This window comes from Lepisosteus oculatus, chromosome 5 (genome assembly GCF_040954835.1).
Source record: "Lepisosteus oculatus isolate fLepOcu1 chromosome 5, fLepOcu1.hap2, whole genome shotgun sequence".
NCBI classification, from domain to species: Eukaryota; Metazoa; Chordata; class Actinopteri; order Semionotiformes; family Lepisosteidae; genus Lepisosteus; species Lepisosteus oculatus.
In genome coordinates, this window is record NC_090700.1 from 50493311 (window position 1) to 50508622 (window position 15312).

Below are 15312 nucleotides of genomic sequence, written 5' to 3' on the forward strand. Positions count from 1 at the left end.
TATTGTATAGCACATTAATCTAACTTGCATAAAAGTACTGGTCTAGCCAGTCTATAGATCTGTCATTGTTTATTCAGTTCTTTGGGATACATCCCAAGCAGTATGCAAAAATCTGTTTTAACAATTTCATATGAGATAGGAGAGGGAGTTAATATGTTCAGGGAAATTAAAGACTAAAGGAATGAGGAGAAGTGAATCTGTCACTGTCTTGAAAGTGTGCACTTGATAAAGCATCAATGACATATACTGTATAGAGAGAGGCTTTCCCTCATTATCCACCTGAGTACAATAATAAACTAATTCAAAAAAGAAAATTCAGACGAAGAAAAAGACAAATATACTGTTTAGTAAAAAGGAGTTACAGCACTCCACTTCTGCATAGAGCCCACTTTTTCCATCCAGGGATATGGTGATAACATGACTAATAAAACAAGGCTTTTTCATTTTTAAAAGGTCAGCATCATCAGCAAAAGGTTGTAGATTTATCTGATATATCTGGATTGAAGGAGAAGTGTTCAGAATATGATTATATTACTCCTATGACTTTGATTTAAATGTTTTTTCTCTTTTCCTTTTTAATTAACATGTAGTGAGAATTGGGATTTGTGCAAAATAGGAAAAGATTTCCTAAATGCTGAGAGGCAGAAAAAAAGAAAATGAATTCATCAGCTTCTGGTGTCTTGTGTGCACTTAGCCCTGCGGATTGGCACTCTGAAGGCGTTGAAGGTTTTTTTAAAACTTTTTTCAGCACCCTGTCCTTCACCTTTAAGTATAGATATGGTGCTTTGCAATTCCATTGCACTGTTAATTCCTCACCTTTGTGAAAGAGAAAAGACAAGGTCAGTCTATGTGAAGAAGGTCACAATGCAATCAAATGTAGTGACATTTTCTTTGTTAAGAGCTACCGGGTTTTGAAGGAAATGAAAAAGCTCCTGTTGTAGGACATGGCAGTTCTGCATTAGCAGGTGTGCGCCAATCTGCCTGCTACTGGTGCAGATGAAGCAATGCCTGCACTTTAAAGATTACCGGATGGGGCTCAGCTTTCATTTTCCAGGCACACCAGAGTCTTGAGATAATGACCATTGCTAATTATATGTTTTGACAACACATGATTTACACTAGATTGCTTGAAATAAACTGTGCCATTGCTACAGAATTTTGTATTGGGGACATAAAGATGGAAGTTACTGTATTTGTGAATGTAGGTTTGTCGCTGAAAGCATGTAAAAACTAGTTGTTATGGCACAGCTGTGCACAGGAGAGAGCAGCAGTTGTTGCAGGTTACAACCCAAGTGCTAGGGCTTGGGGAGCTTCAGGGGTTTCTGGGAGAACCCGAAGGAGGAGAGGTGGGAGCTCGCTGGAGGCAAATGAGAGCATGATGAGAAGATGGGAGGCTGACTGGTAACAGACTGATGTGGACTGAAGTTCAGGACAGCAGGATCTGGGATTAACAATCCTAGTCTAGTTGCTAATACATCCAGTGGGATATGTGCAGAGAGCTGTACTGTACTTCCTCTGGTAGCTCAATAACAGAGCACTTACTCAGTGGCCTTTTGGGATTAAATAGAGAATTAGATATGTATTAATTGGATGATTAGGTGCCTGATTGGCAGGGGAAGGGCAGACTGAAAGGAATCCTGACTGGGTCCAGAGCCACATGGTGACCAAGATCACTTGTGAGAATACCACGGTCTCCCGGGAAACAGTGGGCTGCAAACCGCTGCCAGTTTGGGACTGACACTAGTATTGTAGGCTTCACAGTGCTCCTTTGAGAGTTGCTGCAAATGTAGCTCCTTGCAAATGTTGGTACAATGTATATGTTCTGTTGGGTGAGATATCCCTTGTTATGACTGGGCCCCTGGCAGGATTACAAACCTAATAATCTGAGAATAGCATTAAAGCTTCACTATGTTTGATCTAGTGTCTCAGTCATAGGCAGTGTGGTTTATATGTAACAGCACCCCCCAGAAGCCAGTCTCTTTCAATGAAGTATCATACATGCAATGATGAACAAAGGGACTGGTTATTCTCTATAGCCCCACAATAACTAAGGATAACTTTCTGCTGCAGTGAGCTGCTGCACTCAAACTCAAGGCCCATGCCAGTAGAACAGTAGCAACTTAATACAAAATCCTGTGGAAGACATTATAATCGTCAGCCATCTATCTCCAGAACACCTCAAAAGTTTTCCTTGCGTTATTTTTTTATTTCATGTCTCATTACTGCTTATTTCTCCTCACCTTAAAAAATGTGGAGCTACTGATAAAAGAACAAAAACATTTTAGCCCCATTTTTTATTAACATGATGAGAAAACCTATGGAGGCCATTGTTACAAAAATAATTTGCACTTCAGTTAAGTGTGATGTAAGAAAACAGTATTCCACATAGGGGACAACACATTATTTAACAACAATATCTGCCTTTAATCCCAGAGCTTCACTCAGAGTGATACAGGCGCAGACTGACACATAGTGAAACATAGCGATGAATTGGAGCTCTCTGGCAAGTCATCTCCCAAATGTATGCACATTTTGCAGGCATATACTGTTTCCATTCTTACATTCATGTAGCCAGTACCCCCCTTTCTTCCCCCCAGACTGCATTAATCTATATATCATGCACAAAGATCTCATACTAATGAGAATGAATTTTGTTGGTCAAAATGTAAACATCTATACACAAAGAGGTCTGTTGATCAAAGGTTCTCAAAAAGCACATATGACAATATTAACAGTCAAAGAAACACTTATATATTTTTCTTGTGCCTTAGTGTTTTTCTCCAAATGATATGGATTCCTACTGTAGCAATGATCAAAGACAATTTTAATTAATTAGCACCATTAAGTTATTCCCCATACCTGTATTTGAGAGTGGCATAGTGGCACAGTGGGTAGCATTGCTGCAGCACAAGGATCCTGGGTCCATTTCCGGACCTAGGGTGCTGTCTGCTTGGGGATTTTATGTTCCCCTCATGTTCACATGAGTTTCTTCTGGGTGCTCTCCTGTGACTGTGAATTGCGTGAAGTGGTTAGAAAATAGATGGATGTGCATTTGATGGACTGTCTCCCTTCCATTCTGTATGTTGCCCTGTGCCTATTGTCCACCATGTTAGACTCTGGCTCACCATGTGCCTGTGATTGGACTAAGGAGTTACTGGAAATGAATGGCTACTGTATATACCACCCTTTCACAAATATTACACAATACACTTATAGGAGTCCAGTCCATCTCTTACAGCAAATACAGGTGCAAAATGTTCCAGCATTGATTCTTCTAGATGTACACGGATGCCCATGATCACCATGGGCATCTGTGAACATCTAGCAGAATCAATACAGGATTACTCAGACAACAGCAGTGAATGCAGCTCTGCATGTAACAGGGGGCATTTCCTGATGGAAATAGCTAAAGAAGTGTTAAACCTGATCATAGTATTTTCAATCAAAGCTTTTCATAAATGTAGCTAAGGCAGAAGTATCACCCTCTTGCAGCAGTGATTGTGGGAGGTGGGAGGATTTTTAAAAGAGTCTATTAATCTTTATGGGGATAGAATGGGGGAGCTGCATCAATGTACAAGCTGCAAAAGAACAAATAGAGGTTAATTCCGCTGTGAAAAATAAAAAAGACACATAGTTAAAGGAAACTCTACAGCCGAAAACTTTTTTCTTCTTCTTTTTTTAATTTTAATTGTGAATGCAACTATCATTTCAAAATAAATAATCCTGAAACACTAAGTGTATACACTTTATTATACCTGTAGATGATTGCTATATAAGAAGATGTCTTGGGATGTTATACATTGGGGAAAATACAAGTAGACCTACCCTAGAAGCTGAAACACAGCTTGAATGGTCTTTTAAGAGCCACAGAACATCTGTTCACTATGGATTTGCTGTATATTTTCCCTTGCTTGTTCAAGGTAGCACTAAAGCCAAGTTAATGATCCCCTTTTTTCTAATAATTGCTGACCCAGTGACTGCTTTGATAAAAATATGTACCTCTATGTAATTCCTCTGTAATGTAAGTAAAATAAACCCCTGAAGAAGTTTTCATCACCGAATGATAAGTAATTGCTTGTCTTCTGATTTCTTTACAGCTACAGAAAAAAAATATATCCTGGATACTGTTGCTGTTTCTTTTTATCACTGGCACTGAACTCAGAGAGGTAGGTTAAGTATATTGTTTTACAAAAAAGCAAAATAGTTAACCAAACATTGATTACCAGTAAACTGACTCAGACACTCTTAATATAAGTTAACCCTGTGTCACCATTTCTGAAACATTTTTTAAAATTCTGTTTTTCAAATTAAAGAAGCTAGAATATTCATTAAATTGCTGGTTCAAAATGGTTTATGTTGTCAGCGTAGAACATTAAAAAAGTCATAGAAAATATTGAATTCAGGTACATTATAAGGTAATGTATTCATGATATGATATGTCAGATTTTAATATCTAGTTTTTATGTATTAACATCTCTTAAACAAATTATATTGGTTATGTGGGGCATCAGGGTGCAAATCTAATCAAGAAATTACTGTACACATTGCAATCATGACAGCTGGCAAACCTAAAAATAAAAAAGAGTGTCAACTATCCAAGAGTAAGGATTTTGATTTTGTTTTCTGCGTTGTCGTTAATAATTATTTCTGTGCAAGCATAACTGCCTTATAGACCAAGCAGCATACTATCTGCTATGAATCTGTTTTCCTGTCCAGCTTTTTGATAAGAGCCTCCCCACCTGCTTTGCCACCCCAGAAATCAATATATTCTATGCGGTCTTCAAATAGTGATGCTTTTGATACAGTTGTTTCATGGATATTAAGTCAGGCATTAAACAATAGGCAGTACTGTATATCATTTAAGTCAAGGAGAAACATTCTGGACGTTCTTAATGAATTTCAGTTGGCTGTTACATTTTCTTATTGTCCCTTGAGTCACAAGACAGGTGGTGTCTTCAGTGCTGAAGATGATTTTCAATTTGGTTTTAACTAATAAGTTAACATATTTCCATTGCAATTACAGAAGTAATTCTAAATAGGTAACAGCTGATCCCAACTGGAAGATGACTGTTTTCTGCCTTCAAAAATAATTTCCTGGTGAGTTAACAAAAGTCTTGATTTAAATAGAATAAATTAGAAAACAACACCAATCAAGTATATTTCACTGGGGGATAACTCTGCTTATACAAAATCAGATTTCCTATCAGAAGCAAAATGCCAGAAAAGATATTATGCCAAATGACAATAGCATAATATCATTTCAAGGTTACACTACTGTTGTGTGTATAAAGAAGTGAAGTGGGAATCATAAACTTGTGTGGCGTTATATCAGTGTTCAATTTATCAGCTTATAACATTAACCAGTGTCAAGTCCCCATGAGAGTGACAGACAGCTGTGAAGCTTTAAGAAGGAAATTATATTGTCACGATTGTCATCCCTGCATTCTGCATTGGAAGACGGACGCCCAGAGGCCTGCCTAGCATCAAGTTGCCCTACTGTACATCCGCGGCTTGAAGGCATACAGTAGGCTTCCTAATGGCGTCCTGTTTTTAATCATTCTGTCTTGGATGAATTCCCTGGTTTTTGGATTTTGTCCTGCGCCCTGGATTTCCTAGAAGAGTAACATTCTATTGTAGTTTTTGCGTAAATGTTATTAACACGAAATAAAAAAATGAATGGCCACACTTTGGCTGCACATGGTCACTTGCAATACAAACACAATAAGAAGGCACTGTATTTTTTTTTGTATTTGTTTTTTACCAAGGCATTATCTATGTCAGCTTACTTAATAAAAATCTCTTTAAATACAATTATGTTTCTACATTATAAAGATCTATGTATACACCTGTAAACAAAATAAACTTTGCAAGACATAATACAGAAAGTAAGTAAAATATATCATTTGTAACTGCTATACTGTACATATTCAAACATATTGTTTTATAGTTATATACAATAATTTAAGAAAACTGAACAAAACATAAAATAATTGTAGTGGTTGCCATGTTAAACGCGTATTTGAAGTTATAAAAGGGCTGATTTTGGTCAAAAGCTTCTGAATAGCATTAGGGAGTGAAATACAGTGGAATGAACTAAACTCAAGAAGCTTCTTGTTCTTCCTCAGAAAAGCAATATCGCTACAGTATTTGACTTGGAGGTAAAGAAAAAAATATGAAGCGAGGCCAATTGTTTGAAATGTTTTCATATTGATTTCTATAGGAAACATTTGAAACTCAACAGATATTGCACACTCTGTTGAATCAAGGCATCAAATTAACTTTGGTTTTAGATGATTGTATTTTTGTCTTTCTTTGTGGAACATGTATCTGTATGGCTGGTGTAATACAATGTCTTCTCAAACAGGCCTGAGGTATTTCCTATATAAAAGAATTAAAGAATGTTATGCTCTCAAATAGTTTTGGATAGAAAACAAAAAAGGGATCAAATGCAAAAAGACAGAAAAAAGTGTGGTGAGAAACATTCAGGAACACTACTTAAGGGAGCTAATCACAAATAAACCATCTGCATATTTAAAGCAGTCTTTAAGTAGTCTTTATTGTGGATTAAAAACTTAGCAAAATTAAATCACAATTTTGGCCCTGTTGGGTCAGATAGGGGATGGCACGTTGGTACAGTGGTAAGCATTGTTACCTCGCAGTGCTGGAGCTCTGGGCTCAGCACTGGACCTGGGGTGCTATCTGCGTTGAGTTTGTATACTCTGCCCATGTTTGAGTGTGTTTTTGTCAAGCACTCCTGTTTCCTCTCATAGTCCAAAGACATTCAGCACTGATATTCTATACTGTACATAAGTAGGTATGGGAATTGGCATTGTCGCGGGAGCCGGGTCAGACTCCCGTGAAGTGTGTAATAAAGACACTATGCGTGACGGTATAATCCGGAAGTGTCTGGAGAAGGACATCAGGGGAAGAAACAGCAGGGTTAGGATGGGTTGGCAGACAGGGGACAGTGACTGTAGCAATCTGATGCACGGGAAAAATGCCAAGGCAACCAAATCCAGGGAAGTCCAAAAGGGGTAGTCAGGGCGCAGTCCGTTATCCAAGAGCCTGGAGATCCATCCAAGACGAAGACAATTAAAATCCACGAAAAGGGATGAAGGCCTAAGCCCTCAGGCTTCCTCCAAGCCTGGAGGTAGGCCTTCAGGCGTCCGTCTTCCAAAGCTGAGCCAGGAACTGCGATGACGCTAAGCTTTAAAACCAAAATACAAGCGAGACACACCGGGAAATAATAGAACCTAATCGATAACAGAAAAGAATAGGAGCGCCCTCTAGAGGAGGGATGTGGAATGTGACAGGCATCAGGGGAAAGTGGCTCTGATTTGACCGTGTGCATGACTGTTTCTGTGTCAATGTGTGCCTGCAATGGATTGGCATCCTGTCCAGGATGTATCTCGCCCATTGTCCATCACTTGATAGGATAGGCTCCAGATTCCCCACAATCCTCAGTTGGATAAAGTATTTAGAAGATGGATCAATTTGTTTGGGAATAAAACAATTACAAACTGAGCGATTATGTAAATAATATCCCTCCACAGACATATATCTAAGAGCATAGAAGAAAGGAAAATGCAAATATGTAATCTATAAGCTTTTAGAAGTTTATAAAAGTTGTCTTCATTTTAATGTTCATCATGTGGTGTATGATGCCTATGGAAGGAAACACTATTCTTGATGTCATTGTTCAACATTGCATGTCTCATACAACATACTGTTTACAACATACTTCAGTTTGAATTGTAGGTTATGATCCATCTGTTTGAAATTGCATGCAAGAAAAAAAATCTATTAAGATTATTCTGTATAGAACTTAAAATATTTAATTCCTAGCCCTTATGTTACTCAATGTTCAGTATCCCTATTTTAAATTGAATGTTATAGATTGAACCATTACAGTACCCTCCCTACCTTGATTTTTTTAATTGTGTGTTTAATTACATTCTTTTTATGTTAAAGAAATGTCTTTCCCTAGTTAGCTCTATTGCAAAGTGCTGTTGGCATGTAAGGAAATAAGCTATAAGAAAAACTGCTATAAAATATATCTTCAGAGACACACACCAATTACTGTCACTTTCTTGTTTCGTTCTTTGATTCCTCCCCCAAAGATATGCAGTAGTTTCTGAGGTAGTTATGAAACCTAAAAAGGAGAAACACATAAAGGGCATTATTATGGTAGCAAAAATGTAATGCATCTAGCAGCTTTTTAAAATTGGATGTACATAAAAAAAGACCCAGCTTCATGTTTCTATCAAATGCCTAATTAACATCTTATTTGTTAAATAGAACGTTTAGCAGTAATGGTTATTGAAGAGGTATGGCAGTTCATCTATGGATATAACTCTTCAGGCTAAACTGGACTTCAGTGGTTTATTTTTTATAAAAACAATCAGATTTATTTTTCTTTATTATTACATATTTAATATTTCACTTTTTATGTCCAAAACCTCTTAAAATGGGGTTTAATTCAAGTCTTAGTTATTGTACGATTGCAAATAAGAAATCTTCAAATTAAGTATCCTCTGTATATTACTGCCACTAAATTAAATATTAAAAAGTTTACTTCATAGATTTTGGCAGAATATATGCAATACTTGATTTAATCATTTTATCTACTTTAGAAAATGTTTCTTATCTGATCTCCTCTTGAAGGTCTTGCATTTTTGCTAATGGAATAGGATTTATTTTACAGTTTATGTAATACATTATTACATTACATAATTAGTCATTATACTACAATAAATTGTACATATTCCAACCAGTTTTTTAAAGAAAACAATTGCTGCTGTCAAAGCATTTAGTGTTAGATCCTAAACATTTGTATTTAATTTAATCTGGTCTGTTTTTTAAAAGCAAATTGTTAGTTACAGTACCATAAAAAGCAACTTACCTCCAGTTATACTAAAGTGGTTTGTCATATTTGCATACTTAACTGATCTCACTTCTTTGAGATATCCATCAATGTAAAAATAATTAGACCATATATAAAGCTTACTTTGAACATAGTGTAGCTAATGATTTAACTGACTGCACAATAGTAACTTCTAACATCGTATCAAAGGTGTTTTGCAGAGAACTGCACCTTTGATAAAGTAAAAGTTTTGTATAAAGAACAGTAACTTAAATCCTATATGTATTTCTAAGAAAATAATTACATTAATTAGTTAAAAATCAGGTTGAAACAACAACCAGAAGAAGCTAGATATTCCAGAAATTAAGTTTGAGACCCTTGATTTGTTCCCTTTTGTGGCTTTTAAATATTTTTAGACAAGTGCTCAAATGTGATTTCAGTTTTTTTAGATTAATTTAAACATTTCTTTCTTAATGACAGAAAATAACTTAGTTAAGGGACATTTTTACATGTATATAAAGTTATAGAAGTTGCAGGCTGTTTACAAAAAAATGGAGAGAAGCAACATACCTGTAATGAAATGTATGGACTTTGTGTGATTCTTGTTAACTCATTTCTCCTGAGCTCATTCCTAGTAGCAGTGGAGATTTTTTGTAGCAATAAAAGATATTTCAAAACACGTTGGCTCACCGACATCCTCTAAGCTTCATTACATGAGCTACAGTGTATTATGAAAATAAAAACGTTTTTGATATATACATGTTTATATGTACACACTTACTGTATGACATTTACTTGCACATGAATCAAGCATAAAAGCCTTGGTGCTACACATCAAGACTAGCTTTACTTGTATACATCTTACATACATAAGATTTAAAACATCTTATTTTCCTTGTTAATTTCCACATACATTTTTTTTTTACAAAATGGAGCTAACACCATCTGGTGTTTCCACTGAAATTGCATCCACATGAATTGCATGCATGTAACACATTAACAGAGTTAGTTTTGGTGATGAGGGCTGAGCCACCAGGAGAAGACTCTACAACAGAATTACGTCTATCATACTTTATTATTTATTTATTATCTCTAATAAATGCAGATTAGAAAAGAGAGATATGGGTAATATTTAGTATATGAGGGACAGTAAGAATAACCTTGGGGTAAAGAACAAATTAAGTTTTTCAAGCAAATCTCGAAGGGATTATGATACTGCTAAAAGTTATTTAAAATGTGTTTCTTTTTGCCATTGGGAAACATGAACATTTACAGCACCTATTCCAACTATTCAACACGAAAAGTAGAAAAAAAAGTGCCAGGACAGTATTTGAAACCATGGCATGAATAAAATATGCATGGAATTGTGTTGACCCTTTTTAAAATAAATTGTAAAATAATCCTTGGTGTGTTTTTGTTATGTTCAGTTTTTTTCTTCATATATTTCTCACGATTCCTAATGATGATGATCCTGCAATTTAGCTCCCCAAACAAATGGCATCCTGGCTTCATTTGCTAAACTCTTTCGGCATTCTTATCAGCAGAACACAGGGGGCTCAGTAGATACGTGTGGAAAATCTTCACGGTCCTTCCACAGAAAAGGATTGTCCTATTGAAAAAGACACACACACACACTGCATTAATTCTGCACTAGCACCAATCAGTGACTGTAGCAAAGCAAACCCACTTGAAGAGGAGCTGAGAAAATGATTACACAAGAGGATCATTTTTCTGGGCTTACAGCTTATTGGCTGAGATTCAAATTGACTCCTCCCCCTTCCCCCTTCAAACTTGCAATCACATTCCAGATTTTTTAAAGGACATAGAGATGTGCAAAACAGGAAAGAGAGAGGCTGGGGTGGATTCTTGTAGCATCAGGATGTGGTGCTACAATATATATTTAGGATCAATGCCGGTAATAAGTTATGAGTAAAATATCCAGGTAGGTCTTAAGAAAGAGCTGATTCTTCCAGGATGGGTGATTTACATAAAATAAAAAAAATGAAAAGGGTGTTCAGGTATAAGTAGTTCAGTGCTGGTTCTCTTTTAAACAACAAAGTAAACTAGAGCAATTGGAGTAAAGAACCTTGGTCAGGGGAAAAATAGCAACATGTGTACTGGGGAGATGAGCCAAGGCACTTTATGTTACATGAACAAGGGCCCTGAACATTACTGGAAGTAACCTTGCAATGGACTAACATCTCACTTAAATAAAGCTTCAAAAGCTAGGTGAATCTATGGCCTCATAAACCTCTAGGCTCAAGTATGGACTTCGCTGCTTTAATAGTTTGTTATACTGTGTAAAGCACCCTGAGAGAAGGTTCAGAAATCTCTTGTTCATAGGTACAGTTTTTGGGGATTACATTTAAAGAAGTTACTTTTGCAATTCAATTCAGAGGTGTGTATCATTTTGTTTATAGTTAAATAGATGGATAATTGGGATTCTATTGTCCCCAAAGAGACATATCTATTGTGAATTTGGTTTGAGAAATTAAAATATATCATGTGAGCCACAGTTTACAATTATGTTGCACTGCTAATGGAAGAATTGTGTTTTTATACAGTACAGTAGTTGTTGTATGTCTGTAAAGCATGGAAGGATACTTTTTTTATGTTACTGTATTTTATTTGCATTGCATTTTTTGAGAAACATGGAAACCAAGAGATTAACTATCAATGTATCTCAATGCAGTTTTATTTCAAAACATTCCAGCACTTCAACCTGCAGCAACTATAAACATCTTTCTCATTGTCATCTCTAACTCACAGTCTACACTGCTTTCAATTTCTACTGCTGAACAATGCAGGTTAATAGACTACTCTGTCAGTGTGATGATTTTTTGACAGGCAGATTAATTTTAAGTATTTTTTTTGCACCCTATCCTCCTTCAAATGAAATTATAGGACTCTAATGTTTTCTTTGTAAATTAAACATTTTATATGCTAATTAAGACCTAGGGGCTGTTGCTGTATGATATTTAGATAAATTGGTTTAAACATCTAATCCCTTAGGCCTGGAAATATGCCCTTTCCAAACATTATCCTTTGAATGGAATACAATTCTCCTGTTATATTAAGTTAAAATCAACAAAACCGTGCATTCAAGAGTTACTTTTGGATGGTTATTGTGATCTCTGATTTCCATTCCTTTCTGAATGAAATTAGTAGCCTTATTCCTAAACACAAGGATATCCTGAACAATGAGAGAAAGCTAGACAGAAGAAGAAACAGGAGGTGAGTGTGTGTCTGTGTGGGGGGAGGGTGTGCTGAGGGGCAGATGTGGGTATATGTCAACAGGTACAGACTGCTCTGAATTGTGGTCTCAGATTTTTCTCATACTCATTCTCCACGTGAAAGCCATTTCTCCCCTGGGCCCACCACGTGGCCATGATAAATTAGCTTAATGCCAGGCGAATATTAATCACATTGTCACCACAGCTGAGGAGGAAAGCAGTTTAGTACAGCTATAGTCACACTGGCTCATTCATCAAACACCAGAGAGTTCTGCCTTAACCTTCCCCAACCCCTCTTTTAAACACAAGCTGCCCTCCCCTAGTTATAATGCCAGCTGTGAGCAGAGTACAGTATTTATAAAATTCTAGGCATAAGGGCGTTTCTAACTTGACCCCTGTATCTCTTAGAAGTATGATATTAAGTGTGCTGTTAAACAATATAGGCTTTGCTGTTGAGTCATTTAACCTGTATATTTAATAACCTACTCACTTAATCTCCTATCTGTACGATATCACCATGATATAGAATTTAGAATAGGAGGCAAGCCAACAAAACAACAAAAAATATCTGTATTTTATAGGCAAAGTTTCTTTTTCTAGAAAATAATATGCACCATTCAGGTTTGAGTTGATTTTAGTTTAAATGGAAACATGATAATTGTTCCAGTACTATGAATCATTGATTAAGATCAGAATTTGAATAATTCTTCATTAGTGTAATAGCATAATTTGTAGGGAGTCAGAGCATTTTTTATAAGGCTGTCAAATATGAATACGCAAGATTATTAGAAGACGTCAGCATTAATAACAATTGAAGAGTTAAAATAACCATCTTAATTTAATAGTTGACATCAGTTAATATGTATAAATGAATATCTAGAAATTTGGATACTTTGCTGTTAAAAGCAATATATTTTCTTTCTAGTTCTCTTTAAAAAGTAATTTTGACCTGTGAAATTGTCACAGATGCAAAGCTTTTAAAAAACGTGTCTTTGTTCAGGTTGAAGCTGATAATATCAGTCCTGGATGGAATGTTTGTCAATTCACATTTTAAGCTTTCTTGGTTTAGTCCAGAACCCCATTCCTGGGTCAAACAAGAATAATGTTTCAACACATTCTAATTGCATTGTCTCTAGAATATTGCATACCAAGGCTTAAATTAATTTGCCAAACAGTTGTTGAAGAAGAGCAGCTAGCATTAAGGAGTGCATTTCACTAAGCTGTTGATGATCCACCATGGATGAAGCGTGCATGAAGACACCTACTGTACCACATTTCAAATCAGTCAATGTTGAGATTACCAAGATAATAATGGTTGAAATTTTGTGAATAAAATATTAGCTAGCCAACCATTGTGGGTTATGCAGAAATCTGGCTTTCCCTTTTGTTAGCTGTATGCTATACTGAATGATAAAGTATCTGTAGTTTGTATAAGAGCTCATGTTTTGCTAAGCAGTTGACCGAGCAAATCATAGACTCTCTACAGTATGTTGGTGGGGAAAATTTTCAATGAACTGTTTCTTAAAACAGACAATTTAAATTGTCAAAAAAATATTGTGGTCCTGTGGCTAGGTTGATATACAGTATCTAAGAATGACACTGTCTCATACGTTAATGGTAAACTCACTAGAAAGATAAATAACATGTTTGGAATTAATTGGTCAACTGTTTTTAAACAGTAAGAGATTGTGTTACAGGGCACCTACTGACAATGAAGAACGAAATGTCAACCAAGCAGCATACTTTGTTTATACAGGAATACATTTTTCACAAATATTTATTCTGCTTGTAATAGATAGATTTGTAGCTAGATAATTTGGAGCTAATTGGTCAGACAGTTTATGAGCAGGAGCAGTCTGAGCGATATATCACACGTGTGGTTTATATGGTTTATAACCTGGTGAAACTGTAAATATTATTCTAACATTTTCATGTACACATTTGAAAAAAGATTTGTTTTTTTAAAAAAAGGTCCTGAATATTAGTCAGCCATCTTGATTGGTGCAGAAGTCAAATGTTTGTCACAAACTTATTTTTTATCTGTCCCAGCAAATGTACTTAAAACAAAGGTGATAGGGTGCTCAGTTCATACACACAAGCTGTTTCAAAAGCGGAAGGGAAAATTCTTAAAATAACTGAAACTTCTGCTTCAAAGCCTAAATATTAGGCAGTTGTGAATTACTATTTTGATTTGACTTACCTGTTTATCTCTGTTAACAGAATCAAACCATAGATCTTTAGTTGCTTATTATCAGCCCTCTGATTTATTTTGTAATACTTTATCTGTTTTGGTACAGCTACAGTAGAGGAGAACTGTATGCATTTTAATCTCTAGTATGAATCTTGATACACAGCAAAATATAAACACTGATATTGATTACCCACAACTTACAAAAAGCATCTCCTTTAATAAAGATGATATTTACTTGTGGTTCAACATGTAGTGTATTTTTAAATAATTTAATTCTGCTTCTGTTATTATATTACTTCTTTCTTAAAGTAAAGTAGTATGTGTTCACTTGTTTGGTTAAAGTGTCTCTTGTCATACGTTCTTGAACAAAATTTAACTTTCTTTAGCAAACGTTTATTACTTATTATACAGTATCTCTCAAATCTGTAACTACTGATTTGTGTTTAATCAAGATACATTTTATTAAAGAAGTATTTTCGTATTTTACATTATTTATGACTAATGGGGTATTATTTAACGGGTAAAAGTATTTTATTGAATACAACATATTTCTATGTGCTTTCAGTTAAAAGGTTTTATTCTCCTGTTCACTTAGTGATACTTGAATTTAAAATATGATCTCTTACATTAGGTTATTTGCTAGAATGCATAATCATTAATGCCCGGTACTGAAGGTCAATAACAAATGGGTGCTGTGCCTTCCACAGGCATCCCAGACAATAATAATGTTTGCTTTTGAATGTGCAGTAATTCACAGATATAAATGCCAACTCCAGTAAATTGTGCTCTGAGAAAAACAACAATAATCTCCATGAGCTGATCCTCTTGCAGTCTCATGTAAAGTCTTTCATATACTGTAGCTTCTCACATTTTTAGCAGATTTACATTGTCATTGATTTGTGGTATTTAACAAGAGAAACAAATTGTAGGAAGCTTCCATTTTTCTTTTATAAGGCAAAATGGTTGTTTTTAAAAGGTTTTTGTTAATAAGCATCAAGCAGGTGGGAATGCAGAGGAAATGTACA

General features: G+C 35.5%; 1 protein-coding gene across 3 annotated transcripts in view; it reads left to right on the forward strand.

Moving 5' to 3' along the window:
* Window positions 1–15312, forward strand: part of lingo1a (leucine rich repeat and Ig domain containing 1a) — a 489573-nt gene that overhangs the window by 134287 nt on the left and 339974 nt on the right. For all 3 annotated transcript variants that reach the window (XM_015343759.2, XM_015343762.2, XM_069190614.1), the window contains exon 2: window positions 4098–4166. The gene's annotated coding sequence lies outside the window, so the exon portion shown is untranslated. The remainder of the gene's footprint in view (window positions 1–4097; window positions 4167–15312) is intronic.